The 19,309-nt window shown below is 41.0% G+C and overlaps 1 pseudogene; it reads left to right on the top strand.

The window, feature by feature from the left end:
- Positions 1–18,198: 18,198 nt before the first annotated feature.
- Positions 18,199–19,012, top strand: LOC105489506 (small ribosomal subunit protein eS6-like; annotated as a pseudogene).
- Positions 19,013–19,309: the final 297 nt, after the last annotated feature.

Here is a 19,309-nt window from a genome sequence, read left to right as displayed (position 1 = left end):
ATATGTTAGCCTACAAAACAAGTCTCAACAAATGTGTAAAATCCGAAGTCATATAAAGCATTTTCCCTGACCACAATGGAATAAAACTAGAGCTCAATAACAAGGTGAACTTGGGAAACCAGAACAATACATGAAAATTAAATGACATGATTCTGATTGACCACTGGGTCATTGAAGAAATTTAAAAGGAAATTTTAAAATTTTGTGAAACAAATGAAAATGAAAACATAATATACCAAAACCTAATGGATACAACAAAAGCAGGGCCCAGAGGAAAGTTTATAACAATAAGTGCCTGCATCAAAAAGTAAAAAGATTTCAAATAAACAACCTAATGATGCCCCAAAAGGATCTAGAAAAGAAGCAACCAAACCCCAAATTATTAGAAAGAAAGAAAGAAATAATATATGTCAGAGGAGAACTAAATGAAAGGGACTTTAAAAATAGAAAGAATTCAACAAAATGAAAAGTTGGTTTCTTGAAAAGATAAAGAAAATCAATAAACTGCTAGCCAGGCTAACTAAGAAGAAAGAGGCAAGATCTAAATAAAGAAAATCAGAAACAGAAAAGAGACATTACAGCTCTCAAACAAAAAGAGACATACCCAGAAATACAGAGAATTACTAGGGACTTCTATGAACAACTATACATCTACAAACTGGAAAACCTAGAAAAAATGGATAAATTCCTGAACTCATAACCTACAAAGATTGAGCCAGGAAGACACAGAAAGCTGAATAGATCAACAACAAGTAACAAGATAGAATTGGTAACAAAAAGCCTCCCAACAAAGAAAACCCCAAGACTGGATGGTTTTACTACTGAATTCTACCGAATTTTTAAAGAAGAATTAATACCAATTTCCAAACTATTCTAAAAAGCTGAAAAACAGGGAATTCTCCATAATTCTTTCTATAAAAGCTAGTATTGCTCTGATACTAAAGCCAGACAACGACACAACAAAAAACTCAAAACTATAAGCTAGTCTCTTTAATAAACAGAGATGTAAAAATCCTGAACAAAACACTAGCAAATTGAATCCAACACCACATCCAAAAGATGATATGCCATGGTCAAGTGAGATTTATCCCAGGGATGCAATCATAGCTCAACGTTTGTAAATCGATAAAGGTGATCTACCACATCAACAGAATAAACAAAAACCATATGATCACAACAGATGCAGAGAGAACATTTGATAAAATTCAACATCCCTTTGTTATTAAAAACTCTGAACAATTTAGGCATAAAAGGAACATTCCTCAACACACTAAAGGTCATGTACAACAAACGCACAGCAACATCATTTCCCACTGAGTGGGAAAAAGCTGATAGCCCCTCCTTTAAGAACTGGAACAAGACAAGGATGCCCAGTTTCACCACTCTTTTCACCACTCTTATTTGATATAGTACTGGAAGCCTTAGTAGAGCAGTTAGGCAAGAGAAATTTTAAAAAAAAAGGCCTCCAAATTGGAAAAGAAGAAGCCAAATTGTCCGTTTTTGCAGATGACATGATCTTATATAACCAAAAGGCTGCACCCGAAAATTCAGAACTGACAAATACATTCAGTAAAGTTGCATGATACAAAATCAACATTAAAAATCATTAGCATTTTTATATGAGAGTAATGAACTAGCTGAAAGAGAAATCAAGAAAGCAACCCTATTCATGATAGCTACAAAAAATAAAATAAAATACCTATTAATAAATTTAACCAAGGATGTGAAGGACTTCTACAAGGAAAACTACAAAACACTGATGAAAGAAATTGAAGAGGACACACACAAATGAAAATGCACTCCATGCTCATGAATTGAAAACATTAATATTGTTACAATGACCATACTACCCAAAGCAATCTACAGATTCAATGCAATCCTTATCAATACACTAATGACATTCTTCATAGAAATAGAAAAAAAATCCTAAAACTTGTATGAAACCACAAAAGACCCCAAGCACCCAAAGTAATACTGATCAAAAACAATAAAGCTAGAGGCATTAGACTATCTGACTTCAAAATATACTATAAAACTATAGTAACCAAAATAGCACAGTATTGGTGTAAAAACAGACACATAGGCCAATGGAACAAAATCCAGAAACAAATCCACATCTTTACAACCAACTGATTTTCAACAAAGGTGCCAAGAGCATACATTGAAGAAAGGGCACCCTCTTCAATAAATGGTGCTGGGAAAACTGGATATCCATATGCAGAAAAATGAAACTAGACTCCTATCTATTGTCATATACAAAAATGAACTCAAAATGGGTTAAAAACTTAAATGAAAGACCTGAAACTACCAAACTACTAGAAGAAAACAATGTCCAGAGTTTCAGGACATTGATCTAGGTTAAGATCTTATGGCTGAGACTTCAAAAGAACAGGCAACGAAAACAAAATAAACAAATAGGACTACATTAAACTAAAAAGCTTCTGCACAGCAAAGAAAACCACTAAGAGTGAAATGACATCCTGCAAAATGGGAGAAAATATTTGCAAACTATTCATCCAACAAAGGACTAATATCCAGAATTTACAAGGAACTCAAACAACTCAACACACAAAAACAAAACAAATAATCTGATTAAAAAGTGGGCAAAGATCTGAATAGATATTTCTCAAAAGACGACATATAAATGGGTAGCAAATATATGAAAAAATGTTAAATATCACTAATTACGGGGAAAATGCAAATCAAAACCACAATGACATATCATCTCTCCCCAGGTAGAATAGCTGTTATCAAAAAACCAAAAAATAATAAATGCTGGTGAGGATTCAGAGGAAAGGGAATTCTTACACACTGTTGGTGGGAATGCAAATTAGTATAGCCATTATAGAAAACAGTGTGGGGATATCAAAAAAACAAGAACAGAACTACCATACAATCTAGCAATCCTACTACTGGGTGTTTATCCAAAAGAAAAAAATCACAGATTGCTTGAGTTCAGGAGTTCGAGATCAGCCTGGGCAACATGGCGAAACCCTGTATCTACAAAGAATACAAAAATTAAGCAGGTGTGGTGGCATGCGCCTGTAGTCCCAACTACTTGGGGGGCTGAGGTGGGAGGATTGCTTTAGCCTAGGAGGTCAAGGCTGCAGTGAGCCATATTATGCCACTGCACTCCAGCCTGGGTGACAGTGATCAGGTCTTTAAACACACACACACACACACACACACACACACACACACACACACACACACACACACTCTAAAGGAAATTAGCATATCAAAGGTATCTTAACTGCATCCCCATGTTTACTGCAGCACTATTTGCAATAGCAAAGATATAGAATCAACCTAAGTGCCCATCAACAGACAATTGGATAAAGAAAATCTGTATATATACACAATGGAATATTATTCAGCCATTTAAAAAGAATAAAATCTTGTAATTCATGGTAAATGGATGAGCTTGGGGACCATAATGTTAAGTGAAATGTCAGGCACAGGAAGATATGTACCACATGTTCTCACTTATATGTGGAGTTAATAAAAAATTTGAGTTCATGGAAGTAGAGAGTAGAATTGTGAGTATCAGAGGTTGGGAAGGGTAATGGGGAGAGGGAAATAGGGAGGGTCTGGTTAATGGATACAAAATTACAGCTAGATAGAATAAGTTCTAGTGTTCTATATTGCTATAGGGTGACTATAGTTAACAAAAATTTATTGTATATTTTCAAATTAGTAGAAGCAAGGATTTTGAATGTTCATGATATGAAGAAATGATAAATGTTCGAGATAATGGATATGCTAATTACACTGATGTGATCATTACACACTGTATACATGTATTGAAATATTTCTCTGTATCCCATAAAGATGCACAATTATTATATATAGAATAAAAAAAGAATCAAACCCAAGTTTCCCTGGCTCAAGATTACTTAACTTTTCACCATGTCAGGAGGGTGCCCCATTATCAAAAGTATTATTTATGTAACAACCTTTTAAAAAACTAACTTCCCCCTCATCAATTTAAACTCTATAAGCATTTCATTTTGTGCATTTTCTAGAAACTTGTACCTTAGAAGCACTGAGGTGAATTTTATTTTCTAAGTAGCAGGGGAAACAGAACAGGGGTAGAGAAAGACACAACCTTGTGTTCACCAGAAGGCTGAGACATTAGGATCCTGAGGCCTTGAAGTTGAGACCTTCCTCCACCATTTTGGAGCTATGCAATCTTCAGCAAGTTAGTAAACCTCTCTGAATCTCAGCTGTCCTCCTTTGTAAACTGGAGTTAATAATAGATATCGCTGCATGTAATAGGCATCACTGTTTAAAGTGTTTGATTAGATAAACTAGGTCTTGCTTGGCACATAGAGAAGGCTGTGATTTTCAGCTATTCATTCTGTATTCATCAATCCTAAGATGCATTTTTTTTCCACAATTTAACATTTCTTCAGTGCATCTGACCGCCTATGGCATCTGTATCAAATTTAATGTGTCATTGTGTCAAATTTTAATGATGCATCTTACAATCAGTGGAGTCTTGATTTGATGAATTGTGGTCTTGTTATTATCAGTACTATTATTACCAAAGAGATTTGGCCATAAAATAATAATGAGACTGTTTCCACAAGCTGTAGACAATAAGCACCTTATTATTTTATAATAGCATGGCACAAATTTCCTGCTGGAAGACTCTCCTGGGGGCTTCCATGTCATGGCTAAGATGGATGAATATTGCCTTCTGGCAGTAATGGACTTTCTGTAGATCTGTCTTACGTTAAGCAAGCACAATATGTGAAAATCCAGATTTCTGTTTTAAAAATTAATCAGAAGGTGACACTTCAAAATAGAAGAGCTTCACAAAAGTGTCCATTTGGAGTAGTATTTCTCAATATTTCTTTCCTCATTACTTCCCTCCCCAATAGCAAGGCTTTTTAGACATTTTTGTCCTAATCACTCTCCCAATGAAATTTTAATATTGAAGACATACTGTGTACCTATTTATGTATTGTTTGTATATTTTTTACTAATACATGAAATGATATACAAAAGATATATAAAAGAGTACCATTTGTTGCACACACCCTCTCATTCAAATTTTCACTCCCTTGAGTACAATATCTCCTCTTTTAGAATGCATACATTAGAGACAGACCTTAAAGGACATTTAAAATACCATATGGCTTTGGAAATTTTTATTTGCACTCAATTTTCTTAGAACACATCAACTACAGATAGGAAGGCATACAAGTATCATATTAGATAAAATGTCACCATGGGGTGTCCACTCTATGTTGATTACAGGCTAATGTCTGCCTAGTTGTTTTTTAGGCCATGCTACCCAACCAAAACACCAGAAGGAAAGGACAGGTATGAGCCATTTATAATTCCTATAATGGAAGAAAACTTGTCTCAAAGTTAAGTTGACTTTTTAAAATGTGCCTAAGTGTTATTCAATCGCAGCATTTCATTTATTAACATCATTTCTACAATGGCTCCCCAATATTTTTTCTTTTCCCACATTACTATTTCTTTAATACCAGAAATCAACACCCTGATCAACAGTTTCCAGAAATATTCTCTACAGTTGAACCCCAAGGGAAGGGTTCTTTATATCCATCATCTTAAGGGCCATGGCCAGACGAAAGTTCCCTGGGCCCTCACCCATCCTCCAGGCCCTGGGCCTTAGAGGAAGGACTCTTGAAGCAGCACAAAAAGCTGCTTCCTGTTTCCCACTTCCCACTTCCTGCTTCTGGCTTCTCACTTCCTGCTTCCGGCTTTGACTGAGCATCTGAGGGAGGAAAAATGCTGGGTTCCTGGGCTACAGTGCTTTTGCCTCAGAGTGGATGGGGGAAACCCTGGCAGAGGCTTGGTCCCGAAGATGGGCAGAAGTACTCAGGGGGCCAGGCTCAGAGCAGCACTCCCACCCCACCCCATTGCCCAGGAGACAGGCAGGTTAGTTTGATGTTTGAAATACCATTTAAAGAGGCCTTCTACTCCATTATGAGGTAAATACCTAAAATGTTAAAAATAAAACAAACATCTCCACTAAAAATACAAAAATTAGCCAGGCTTGGTGGCACACGTCTGTAATCCCAGCTACTGAGGAGGCTGAGGCAGGAGAATTACTTGAACCCAGGAGACAGAGGTTGTAGTGAGCAGAGATTGTGCCATTGCACTTTCGCCTGGGCAAGAGAGTGAGTCTCTGTCTCAAAAAAAATAAATAAATAAAAAATAAAATAAAATAAAAATAAAAAATAAAAACAAAAAATAACAAAACAAACAAACAAAAAACACAGCCTGTGAGAATTTTCACCTAGTTTTAGCTTAGTATAAGGACTCTGGAAGACTCTGGAGCATTCACCATGGCTATCATCTGTGTCTTTCTGAGCACTGGGAAAAACAAGGGACCTGCTTAGAGCCTCTTCTTCTTTCTGGGGCTTGATGGCCTGTGTCACCCTTCCATGCAGTGGAAGGACTATTCCACTATGACGTGTTTACTCTGTTATGTACCCCAATCCTGGCTACCTCCATGCCTCACTGAAGCAGGCAGGGCCAGGGCTGTCCTTGACCTTCCTTTTTCCTTGTGCAATGCTGTGTTGAGGTCTCTGACTTGGAAGGAGGTTGGCCACATTCTGGGTTCACAAGGATGCCTGTGCGAAGCCATCCTGCTAGTGGACTGCAGACACATGAGCGAGCCAAGCTGAGAACCCCGAGCCTGGCCTAGGTCAGAAGAACCTCCCCAGCCAGCTCAGAAATGACACACTGACACATGGTTGTGTGTGTGTGTATGTGTGTTTTCAGAGTCTCGCTCTGTTGCCCAGGCTGGAATGCAGTGGCATGATCTCAGCTCACTGCAACCTCCATCTCCCAGGTTCAAGCAATTCTCCTGCCTCAGCCTCTTGAGTAGCCAGGATTACAGGCTTGTGCTACCACGCCTGGCTAATTTTTGTATTTTTAATAGTGACAGGGTTTCACCATGTTGGCCAGGCTGGTCTTGAACTCTTGACCTCAGGTGATCCACCCGCTTCGGCCTCTCAAAGTGCTGGATTACAGGCATGAGCCACCGCGCCCGGCCGGTTGTGATTTTAAGGCACTGTATTTGGGGGTATTGTGTTGCTCATTGGTAACTAACTGGAACACCTGGAGCACAATAAACATTGGGTAAATGTAGCTAGTATCTTTAGTTTTTTGTTCAGCTCCCCACATAAGTACTGGTTTCCCTGTGGTGAGCCTTCACCCCTTCTGGCATGACTGTCCTCGCTGGTCCCTGCTGGCCTCTGCTGTCCGTGCTAAGCACAGGCATTGCCCAGCTTCATAGGCACTGAACATCCTCTGCATCCTGCTTTTCATTCCTGACACACAGTTCAAGGAAAAACAAACCCAAAGTGGCTTTTCCGAATAGAAGAAAGCATAGAATATATAAATTCCCGGAATCACATTAAATTCACACAACCAAGGCAAGGTGAGAGGCTCCTTGATTCCAGCCACTGCTGTTTGATGTCAGTTTGGCTTCCTTCTATTTCTTTTAAGCAGGGAAATGAACATTAATCCTCACCCTCCACAATTGTCTCAGCCAAGCCCCAAAGTGCTGAGCACAAGGGGAAGGCTGGTTAAGTATGTGTGGAGTGGAATTGGATTAGATGGGGAGAAACTCTGGTTAACTCTGAACTTGATTTCTACTTGGGCCAGCTATCTGCCGTTTGACCTTGGCCCAACCAGCTCTTCTCTCTATCTGTGCTTCTTCTTCTGTAAAATAGGAATAATTACGTCTGCTCTACTTATCTCATCCATTGTTGCAAGGAGTAAATTAGATGGCATGTGTGAAAATGCTTTGTAAACTATTGAGAAATATGTAATGCAATGTAAGGCATTGTCATGATTGCTACTATTTCAAGTCCATTGGGGGAGATTGGATCGAAGAATGGCAGACAGCCCAGGGTTGTGGGGCAGTGAGGCTGACTTGTTTCTTTATCAGTAGAAAAAACATTCTGACTCATCTCAGAAAAGAATCCTGGCAAGCACAAAGAAAATAGTCTGGAGAAAGCTGATGAGCCCACAGTTGGAATTCTGTATTGGGGTTTAGAAACGTGAACACCAGGATGCTGAAAACATGAGCACCAGGATGCTGAAAACATTGAAAAGACTCCAAGCAAAAGCAGTGCAGTTACAAGAGAACAGAAGGCTTAACTTGGGAAGAATTCAGTGTGAAACACATGGGCTTTGGCCACCAGGAAATTCTACTTGTTTGCCCAAGTTTTTTCCTGGAGGAAGATGCTTCAGGGATATGTAACATGCTCTTGTGGGAAGAATGCTGGTTTTTAGGCCCCTGAGCAGGGACTCCCCTAAAACTGTACCCCAAGTCTGGATGAAGAAAACAGTGAGAGGTGCACCAGATGAGGAGCCAAAACTTTTCACAAGAACCAAACAATGTTTTGCCAGTTAGGGTGCTTTTGGCTGTAAGTAATAGACGAGGTAACAAAGAAGCTAAGGTCATTCATTATTTCCTTAACAAGAAGTTCAGAGATAGGCCAGTACCAGGCTTGGTTAACTCAGCAGTTCAACAAAATCCTCTAAACCTCAGTTCCTCCCCCTCTTGTCTCTGCGATCCTTGTTGGCTTGATTTATCCTTTTAGGGTTGGCTTCGCTCATGATGCAGAGATGGCTACCACAATTCCAGGCATGCCATGTAGATGACAACATCTCTGTCCCTTTTTAAGAGCAAGGGATAATTTCCCAGAGGTTCCCTGGCAGATTCTCACTTCCACTGCCCTTGACCATGACTGTGACCTCTTTTCAAGCTGTATTAGTCTGGGTTCTCCCGAGAAACCAAACCAATAGGAGATGGATATATTTATATACATATATGTGAGTGTGTGTGTGTGTGTGTGTGTGTGTGTGTGTAAAATAAGGAATTGGCTTACATGATTATAGAGGCTGAAATTTTCCCAGATCTGGAGTGCAAAGGCCTGAGATTCAGGAGAGCTAATGATTTTAAGTTCTAGCATGAGTCCAAAGGCAGAAGAGAGACATCCCAGCCCAAAGTCAGGCAGGCAGAGAGAGCAAATTCCCTCTTGCTCAGTCTTTTGTTCTAATCAGGCCTTCAACAGATTGGATGAGGCCCATCGACATTGGAGAGGGCAATCTGCTTCACTCTACCAATTTCCATGCTAATCTCACCTGGAAACACCATCATAGACACACCCAGAAATAAAGTTTACCCAAATATCCGGATGCCTCATGGCACGGTCAAGTTGACACATAACAGTAACCATCACACAATCTTAAACTAGCCACCAATAAGAGGAGTAAAATGACTATGACTGGCGAGACCAATCCCAATTCATCCTGGGGCTAGACAGGGAGCTCAGACCCCAGAAGCTCAAGGACTTCCAGTCCCTGGACATAGCTGAGGTTCTGCTGGTAAGTAATATGGGGAAGAGCTGTGGGGCAGTGACTAAGAATGGCTGCACCCTCTGCTCCATGTAACTCACCGAGGAGGTCCCCAAAATGTAATGCATGACAGGACTTTATTAGTGCCACAACAGTAGCTAACACTTGCTGGGCACGTTCTCTGCACTAGGTGTGGTGCTAAGCACTTTGTAGGAGTCATCTCATTCAATCAGTTTAACAACCCGAAGCCCCTTGTAGTGGGCTTTGTTGGGAGGTGAGATGGACCTCAATAACTGAATCTTCTTGGAAGAGCCCAGGGTTAATCCTCTTTATATCAAATTGGTCTCCATAAATAACTGTTTTGCTGTGGTTCCCATGAATTTCTACTTCTTTTCTTTCTAGCAGTTGACCTCACCTTAGACAACTGCAATTTCTACTCTGGCATGATTTCTCAGATGGGGTCCTCAACAAACATGCCTAGGGTTTAGGGAGAGAGTCTAGTGACATGAAAAACTAGCCCAGAATGGCAAACCCCTTGAAGTTCCACAATTATTTATTATTTTTTATTTTGGTTTTGATTTTTTGAATTGAATTTGGTTTTTTGAATAAATTCAAGCAATACCAAAGTACTGTTGAGAGCTAGTATGCTTCCCACCTAGTCCCTGCCCAAGTCAGCTCTCCCATGGATCCATTCATCCTTCCCTTCCTATTTATTGATAAACTATTGTTCTGCAAAAGTCTGTGCCAGGTTCAAGCTGACTTGTGGAGTTCCAATGGAGTTATCTTTAGTTCTTCCCTCCCACACCCGATGCACCCATCAGGTGCTGAGTTCTAAACATCCATCTTCACAAAATCTCTGAAGTCCTCATTCTCTGTTGTTTATTGCTTCTTCTTGGACTCATCGTGCCAGACTCCAATGGACTCCGTGGTGCCATTGCCTCTTTCTCTGTTGTCCGCATCTTCTTTAAGTGCATTTTTAAAAAACATACACTATGTTATAGGTGGAATTGTGTCCCTCCAAATGCATTCGCTGACTTTCTAACCCAGTAACTCAGAATGTCACTGTAGTTGCAGGTAGGGTCTTTAAAGAGGTAGTTAAATTTAAATGAGGTCTTTGGGGTGGGCCCTAATCCAATCTGACCCGTGTCCTTAATAGTAAGAGGTGATTAGGACACAGACACACACAGGGATAGACCATGGAAAGACACAGGGAGAAGACGGCTATCTACAAGCCGAGGACAGAGGCCTCAGAAGAAACAAGACCTAGTGACGCTTCGATATTAGACTTCCAGCCTCCAGAACTGTGAGAAAATAAATTTGTGTTTGAGCCACATGGTCTGTGGCACTTTGTTAAGGAAGGCCTCACAGCCAAACACAGACTACCTCTAGTCCAGCCACTCTCTGGCTGAATGTTCTGTAGTGGCTCCTGGATGTTTAACAGTGACAGCACTGGCCCACCTCTCAGGACTCTTCTGATCTGGTGTGGACCTGCTTCTACTGTCCCGCTTGCTTACCATCCATGCTCTGGACTTGAGTTCACACTGGGCTGATTCTCATCCAGGGAATATGGCCATTCTTCCCTGCCTTTCACCTTTGCACAGGCTGTTCCCTCTGCAAAAGACATTTCCCACCATGCCCTTCCCATTTCTACCTGTTGAAATCACGTCCATCACTCAAAACCGCCACAGTGCCATCTCCCTTATAAAGCCATATGCTTTCCCAAAGCTACAATCTAGTGGGGTCACTCTTTTTCACCTCCCCCATTGTTACAGGTCATCAGATGGCATGAGCAGGGCAGAAGAGGGCTCTCCCATCCACTGGGAATGTTGGGTAATGGTTCAGCAATGATCACATTGCCTCTCTAAAAGTGACAAATTCGTCACCTGTGCCAGGGAGAGGCCATTTCCTGCTGGCCCACACCTGTTGCACTAAAGTATTCATTGAATGCAGACACCAGGGAGAAGCAACTTCTCCTGGGCATGTGCATTAAAAGACAAAATGGCAGAGTATGACCTTCCGAGGGCACCCCACAGGAAAAGGGAAGAAAACCTCAGACGGGCATGTGCACAGCTTCCTAAACACACTGCGGGTGCTCACCTCCCAAGGGCAAGGGGTGTGGGCACTGCATGTGCGGGCAGCCCACCCTAAGGGAAGAATTGTGGGAAAGGGATCGGACTATAAGGCCCTAGGATCAAGGTTAAACACCGCACTTGTTCTTCAAGTCACCTGCTTGGGTTTCTTCCAAGCTACTTTCCTGTCTTTCCTGTTCTAAAACCTTTTTAAATAAACTTCCACTCCTGCTCTGAAACTTCCTTGGTTTCTTTTTCTACCTTATGCCTCTCAGTCAAATTCTTTCTTTCTTTTCTTTTCTTTGTTTCTTTTTTTTTTTGAGACAGAGTCTCGCTCTGTCATCCAGGCTGGAGTGCAGTGGTGCGATCTCAGCTCACTGCAACCTCTGCCTCCCAGATTTAAGCGATTCTCCTGCCTCAACCTTCTAAGTACCTGGGACTACAGGCATGTGCCACCATGTCCAGCTAACTTTTGTATTTTTAGTAGAGATGAGATTTCACCATGTTGGCCAGGATAGTCTCGATCTTCTGACCTCATGATCTGCCCTCCTCGACCTCCCAAAGTGCTAGGATTACAAGTGTGAGCCACTGCACTTGGCCGAATTCTTTCTTCTGAGGAGGCAAGAATTGAGGTTGCTGCAGACCCATATGGATTCCTTGGTAACTCAGACATCTTCCACCAGGGTAACACCATCATCCTTTGGAAAAGTCTCATGTCAGAATCAGGCCTGCCTGTGTTCTATTCAGGTGTGCACTCAGTTGCCTTCCTATTTGACTTGCTCACCTTTCAGCGTGTCATCTAGGAGGACTAGACAAGCAGCACATTTTCACAAACACGAATGGAATGAACATGACAGGCCAGATTGGAAAATAGGATCAAAAATAGGTCAAAAAATGAAAACTGTGTCCATAGAAAATAAGAAATAGGAAACACGACTCAAATTGTGTCAACCCTAGGATGACCTGCAGGAAGTTGAAACCCTGGGTGGGACAAGTACTAAATAGAAGAGAGAATGCTGCTTCCCCGACACTGCAGCTATATTGGAAAATACATTCTAAGTCTACTTAAGATAGAGTTCTGGTTGAATATTCTGAAATGTGTTCTTACATGGAAGACATTTGACCCCCAGAGACAACTTGAAGCTTCGCCTTGGAAAGCTGGTTGGATACAGAGGTTTTGTGAGGTCTTTTTACTCTGGAATCCGAGATGCCCGAGCAGCAGTGTTCAGCAGGGAGCAGGCCTCCAAGAGCGCACATATACCCTTAAAAACCATCTGCTCTGCAAACATGCAGAAATCATTAATACATTGCAAGTGTGGTTTTGCCCAGACGTGCCGCAAATGATCAAAGGCAAAGTGGTTTGCGTACTCTCCCCCTTACTGATAACTCTTTGGGCCATCAGTTGAGCAAGGAACCCACACAGAGCTAAAACGTACAAAACACCAGTAAAACGTTGCCTCTCTCTCCAGACTCTTACAAAATAAGGAAAAAAGCAAAAAACAAAAAAACACCTTTCTTTCCATTTCTCCAAGAGAGAAATGAGAGCTAAAACTGTTAGCCATGTGAAATCTAGTGGGGAAACATGTTTTTATTTATTTATTTTTTCTGTGAGTCTTAAAGCAGTAATAATTTTTTCCCTTTCTTTTCCTTTCTTTTTTCTCCCCTCTGCCACATCAGAGAGGCTTGCTGACAAGGACTTGAGTAGGTTCTATAATGAGCCCCAGGCATCCCCAGACACGGTGCACATTGAGATGGAGAAGTTGTGCATGGCGGAGGAAAGGAGGAGTGCAGCAGGAAAGAAATCCGCTGGGAATAAGATGGGTCGGTGTCCCTCTGGAATCTGTGTTGCTGCCACTGCTTGGTAGAGAAGGGTGGGTGGAGTCATGTCCCTGGAACCTGCCTGACAGTGTTGCAAGTTCTCTTGCTTCACTTCTGGGGCTGCCCCCGTGTCCCTGATGTCAAAACCACGAAGTGACTTCTGGGAGGGGAGAAGTCAAGCTGGAGACCCTGAGACAGGGGTGAAATCAGAACCTGCTGCACTGGTGGAATTTGGCAGATGCCTCCATGCTATGAAGGGGCCGTGGGCACCAAAAGATCTCCCAACCCCTGCGCCCTCTCACTCTGATGCCAGGGCCTTAAGATTAGTTCCCCAGAAGCAGAACTGGAGCTGGGGAAGACGACATGAGGGATCCATGAAGGCAGAACTCTCAGGAGGAGGAGGGATCAGGAAGACACATGGTGGAGGGTGCGGGGCTAGGTGGGGATGTGGCCTCTGCTGGAGACCAGCTTCTGTCGGATCCCATGGCAGCTCCATGGCAGGAATCCTGCCACATTGTGGGTCCCTTTTGAGGTGAGGACATCGTCCTTTTGTATCTCCATGTTTTGTCTTTGACCACTGGCCATGGTGATGGTGTTGGGTGACTGACAAGGTAGCTCTGTGCTGGGCTGCGCGTCCTTCCACTGAAAGTCATTAGGATGCCTCACAGCTCCTTGTGAGGTTGGACCTGGCGGGTGAGCACTGAAGATGGCAGGATGCTTTGGTACAGAGCCAGATGGTAGATATTCTGGTTTTTCAAGCCATCTGATATGGTTAGGCTTTGTGTCCCCACTCAAATCTCATCTGGAATTGCAATCCCCATAATGCCCACGTGTTCAGGGAGAGACCAGGCGGAGGTAATTGAATAGTGAGGGTGGTTCCCCCATGCTCTTCTCATGATAGTGAGTGAGCTCTCACGAGAATTGATGGTTTTATAAGGGGCTCTTCCTCGCTTCACTCAGCATTCTGCTTCCTGCCACCTTGTGAAGAGGGTGCCTTGAGTCCCTGTTGCCTTCCACCATGATTGTAAGTTTCCTGAGGCTTCCCCAGCCATGCAGAACTGTGAGTCAATTAAACCTCTTTTCTTTATGAATTACCCAGTCTCAGGCAGTTCTTGTAGCAGTGTGAGAATGAACTAATACACCACCTGTGGTCTCTGCTGTGTATTCTTTTTTGTTTTATTTCACCACTCTTTAAAAACAGAAACTCCATTGTTGGCCTGAGAGCCACAGAGAAACAATCCCTGATTGACTAAATCCATTAATTTATCAGGGACTGCAAAATGGTGATGGCCTAACTCTTCACGCTTCATTCACTAGCTGAATTATTTCCATAAAGAAAAAGTTTCCACCAGTCACCTATTTAATACCCTCCAGGACAGTTCATTTAGGAAAGGCACAATAAACGCTTGGATTTTTCTGTTTACTTACTATCTTAGCCCATTCCAGACTGCTATAACAAAACACGTGAGACTGGGTGATTGATAAAGAACAGAGACTCATTTCTCACCGTTTTGGATGCTGGAAGTCCAGGATCAAGGCACCTGCAGTTTTGATGTTTAATGAGGGCCTGTTTTCTGCTTCTAAGATAGAGCCTTGTTGCTAGAGGTGACCAATACTATATTTTCATGTGGCAGGAGAGACGGAAGGGCCAAAGGCCTGGCTAGTTCCCCAAAGCCCTTTCATAAGGGTTCTAATCCCATTCATGAGGGCAGAGCCCTCACGATCTAATCACCTCCCAAAGGCCAACTTCTTAATACTGTTATCACACTAGGTCTTAGGTTCCCATGTATGCATTTTGGGGGATACCTATGTTCAAATCATAGCATGTACTGATTTTAATAATGAGTTTGTTTCTAGACATTCTCTAAAGATAATCAGGATTTTTTTCTTTTAGTATAATTGTGAACTTAGGGATGTAAGCATATTTGACATATTCAGGATCAAATTTGCCATCTTTGGGCAGGTTGGCCCCTGAATATTTTTCAACAGTTTTATTGAGATATATAATTAACATACAGTACAAACACTCATTTAAAGGGCACAATTCAGTGATTTTTAGTATATTCACAGAGTTGTACAGCCATCACCTCAATTAATTTTAGAACATTTTTGTCATCCCCAAAAGAAACCTTGTACCCACCAGCAGTCATTCCCCATTTCCCTCCACCTACCTCTTCCATCCCTGCACCCCACCCCCAGACCTAGGCAACCACTAATCCACTTTCTAGCTCCACAGACGAGCCTGTTCTGGATAATTCATATACATTGAATAATATAATATGTGGTCTTTTGTGCCTGGCTGCTTTCATTTAGTAAAATGTTTTCAAGGGTCCTCTACATTGTAGCATGTATCAATATTTCATTTCTTTTCATTGCCAATTAATATTCCATTCTGTGGATGTACCACTTTTTATTTATCCATCCATTGGTTGATGGACATTTAGTTGTTTCCTCTTGGCTCCTGCGTCTTTTTGATAGCTCCCTAGCAGTCTTTAACGGCTTCCTTCCTTTCCGGCATAACACGAAGTTCCAGACTCTTCTTATACATGTCTACCCCAGGCCTGGAAGAGCTCATTCTCCAAGGAGCACATATTTGTTTTAATGGGAAATGCAATGTCAAGACAAAACCTAGATGTTAGAGATGTTTATTGCTACTGGGCTGGTCATTGATTCTAGGACTTCCAACAGAGAGAGACAAAACATTTTTTTGGTTGGTTGTTTGTTTATTTGCTGTTTAAGATAAACTTTATCTGGTGTATGTCCTGAAGCTTACAGTTCAAAGTTAGGACCACAGAGTTTTTACTTAGCTTCATCAGTCTTACAATTGTATTTTTTTCTATGCTAAAATTTTAGGTTCTCGGTGACACCAAAGTAATGACTCATTCGCATTATCCCATAAGACACACAGACATAAGTTTCATGTCGCAATATCAAAACTTGTGGGAGCAATATGTTTACTGAAAACAGTTTAAAATGTGTTCAAAGTTATTTTTGCCTTACAGATTTGTCGCTGGAGATGTACAGTTGGAAATGTGTTTTAACGGCATTTGGAATAGTTCCTCTTTGTGGTTTTGTTATCAACTGGATGCCACTTAAGTTCATTTAGTTCACTTTGATTTTGAGAGATTGATTTTTTAGAAATTAATTTTGTTTTCTAATTATGTTCTAAAGTTAAAACTACAAGATAAGATTTATTCAAAGAAGTCCGGCTTCTATTCCTGTCCCTTCTATTTTATTCCCTTTTCTTTCGATAAGGCAACCACTAAAAAAAATTATCTTCTTTTACTTTAAATTTTAAGCAAATTCTATATAAATGTTCAATCCCTCTTCTGTCTTAGACTACTGTATTTACTATTCTCCGTCTTGCTTTTCTCATTTGATCATAAATCTTGTAGTGTCCGGAGCTGCACGCCCCGGCCATAGCGAATAATAATTAAAGATTAAACGCCTGAGCTATATTCACTTCCACCCCACACCTTCTCCCTATCTTTGCCTTTTTTCCTGTACTAATACCTCATTAAAGATGGCGCTCTTCCTGCTTCTTCTTCACTCACTTTTCCCGCGCCGGGGAAAATTGTTACTTTATAGTGCAAGCGCAACATGACGTCCGACCGGAGAAACCGAAACTAACCTGGCCACGCCCTCGGCAATGAGATCATTTCCGCCTTAGCCCAACCCCTTCCCTTCCAAGTGTATATAAGGCAGTGCATTACCGCCATTAAACGAGACTTGATCAGAGCACTGTCTTGTCTCCATTTCTGGTGTCTCTTGTTCCCCAAATTCCCACCCCCTCCTCCAGGGCCTACACTGACTATCCCGCGGGCCGGGATATTGGAGATCACTTCATAATGGAAATCTTTCTTAGTCTTTTTTAACAGCTGCATACTACCCTAATACTTTGTATATGCACCCCAGTTAATTCACCTTGTACCTGATTGACAGACATTTGGATTGTTCCAAGTTTTATGCAGTCTCACAAATAGTGCTGCAATGAATCACCTATATATTTCCAGATTTTTAGCAGTGTATCATTGGATAAGAGCATAGAAGTGGGATAGCCAAGCTAAAGCAGCATACATTGTGTAATTTGGGTTTTTCTAAGGCATGAATTCCGTTAGGGGCTGCAAAATGGTGATAGGTATTTAAATTTTATCATTCTTTATTTATTAGCTGGAACCTCTCTATGAAAAGAAAGCTCCCCTTACCACCTCTTTGACTACACTGAGGGACAGTCCGTTTAGGAAAAGCACGACAAGTGCTTGATTCTTTTTACTTACGATTTTCACAATAATGAATTGGTTCTCAAGCAACCTCCAAAGTTGATCAATGAAGATTTTTTTGCCAGTATGTATCATTGTGAACATATAAATTCAATCATATTTGATGTGTTTAAATCCAGTGGCATCTTAGTATAATATTAATTTCCTTTATTATAAGTGAGGTTGAACACCATTTCATTTGTCTAAAATCAGTCACATTAATTCTTATAATAAACTATCTGCTCATATTTCTAGACTACTGTTGGTCAAGTTGTGAACCTTTTTTTGTCTTTTTAGAATCTCTTTTATGTTGTTTATTGACTTTTGATACATGTATTTTTTCTTTGTTTATTATTTTCCTTTTCTACTTCACTTATGCTGTTTCTTTTTCATACAAAAGGTTTTTTGGTGATCAAATTAATCAAGTGTTATACTTAATGCTTCAGATTTCAAGTCATAATTAGGAAAGTTTTCCTCATTCACAGGATAAAGAGGAATTCAGCCACATTTCCTTCTAGTGCCTTATGGTTTGGTTTTGTTTTTACATTTAAATACATACCATTTGAAATTTATCCTATCATACAGCACGAGTAAAGATTCCATTTTATTTTCTTCCATATGGCTATCCAGTTATCCTAACATCACCTGTGAAAGAGTCTATCTTTTCCCTGCTGACTTAAGATGTTGACTTTAGGCTTCAAGATGAAGCTGAACATCTCCTTCCCAGCCACTGGCTGCCAGAAACTCATTGAAGTGGACGATGAACGCAAACTTCGTACTTTTTATGAGAAGCGTATGGCCACAGAAGTTGCTGCTGACGCTCTGGGTGAAGAATGGAAGGGTTATGTGGTCCGAATCAGTGGTGGGAATGACAAACAAGGTTTCCCCATGAAGCAGGGTGTCTTGACCCATGGCCGTGTCCGCCTGCTACTGAGTAAGGGGCATTCCTGTTACAGACCAAGGAGAACGGGAGAAAGAAAGAGAAAATCAGTTCGTGGTTGCATTGTGGATGCCAATCTGAGCGTTCTCAACTTGGTTATTGTAAAAAAAAGGAGAGAAGGATATTCCTGGACTGACTGATACTACAGTGCCTCGCCGCCTGGGCCCCAAAAGAGCTAGCAGAATCCGCAAACTTTTCAATCTCTCTAAAGATGATGACGTCCGCCAGTATGTTGTAAGAAAGCCCTTAAACAAAGAAGGTAAGAAACCTAGGACCAAAGCACCCAAGATTCAGCGTCTTGTTACTCCACGTGTCCTGCAGCACAAACGGCGGCGTATTGCTCTGAAGAAGCAGCGTACTAAGAAAAACAAGGAAGAGGCTGCAGAATATGCTAAACTTTTGGCCAAAAGAATGAAGGAGGCTAAGGAGAAGCGCCAGGAACAAATTGCAAAGAGACGCAGACTTTCCTCTCTGCGAGCTTCTACTTCTAAGTCTGAATCCAGTCAGAAATAAGATTTTTTGAGTAACAAATAAATAAGATCAGACTCGGAAAAAAAAAAAAAAAAAAAAAAGATGTTGACTTTATTGTATACTACATTTTAACAATCACGTAAGTCTGTTTCTAGATTTTATATTCTGAATCATGTGTACCTATTTAAGCACTAATATAAAGCTTTTGAAATGATGGCAGCTTTGTAGGATGTTTTAACATCTAAGAGGTCTTTCCACCACTCTCCCTGCCATTCCTCTCCTTTCTTAAGCTGCTATACTTGTATGTTAATCCAAATAAATTCTATATAATTAGCCTGTCTGGCTCAGGTAAAAATCTGGGAATATTTCAACTTTGTATTACTATTACATTTATTTAT

Source organism: Macaca nemestrina, chromosome 6 (genome assembly GCF_043159975.1).
Source record: "Macaca nemestrina isolate mMacNem1 chromosome 6, mMacNem.hap1, whole genome shotgun sequence".
Classification (NCBI taxonomy): Eukaryota; Metazoa; Chordata; class Mammalia; order Primates; family Cercopithecidae; genus Macaca; species Macaca nemestrina.
The sequence above is the reverse complement of the archived record's forward strand: the minus strand, read 5'-3'. Positions and strand labels throughout refer to the sequence as shown.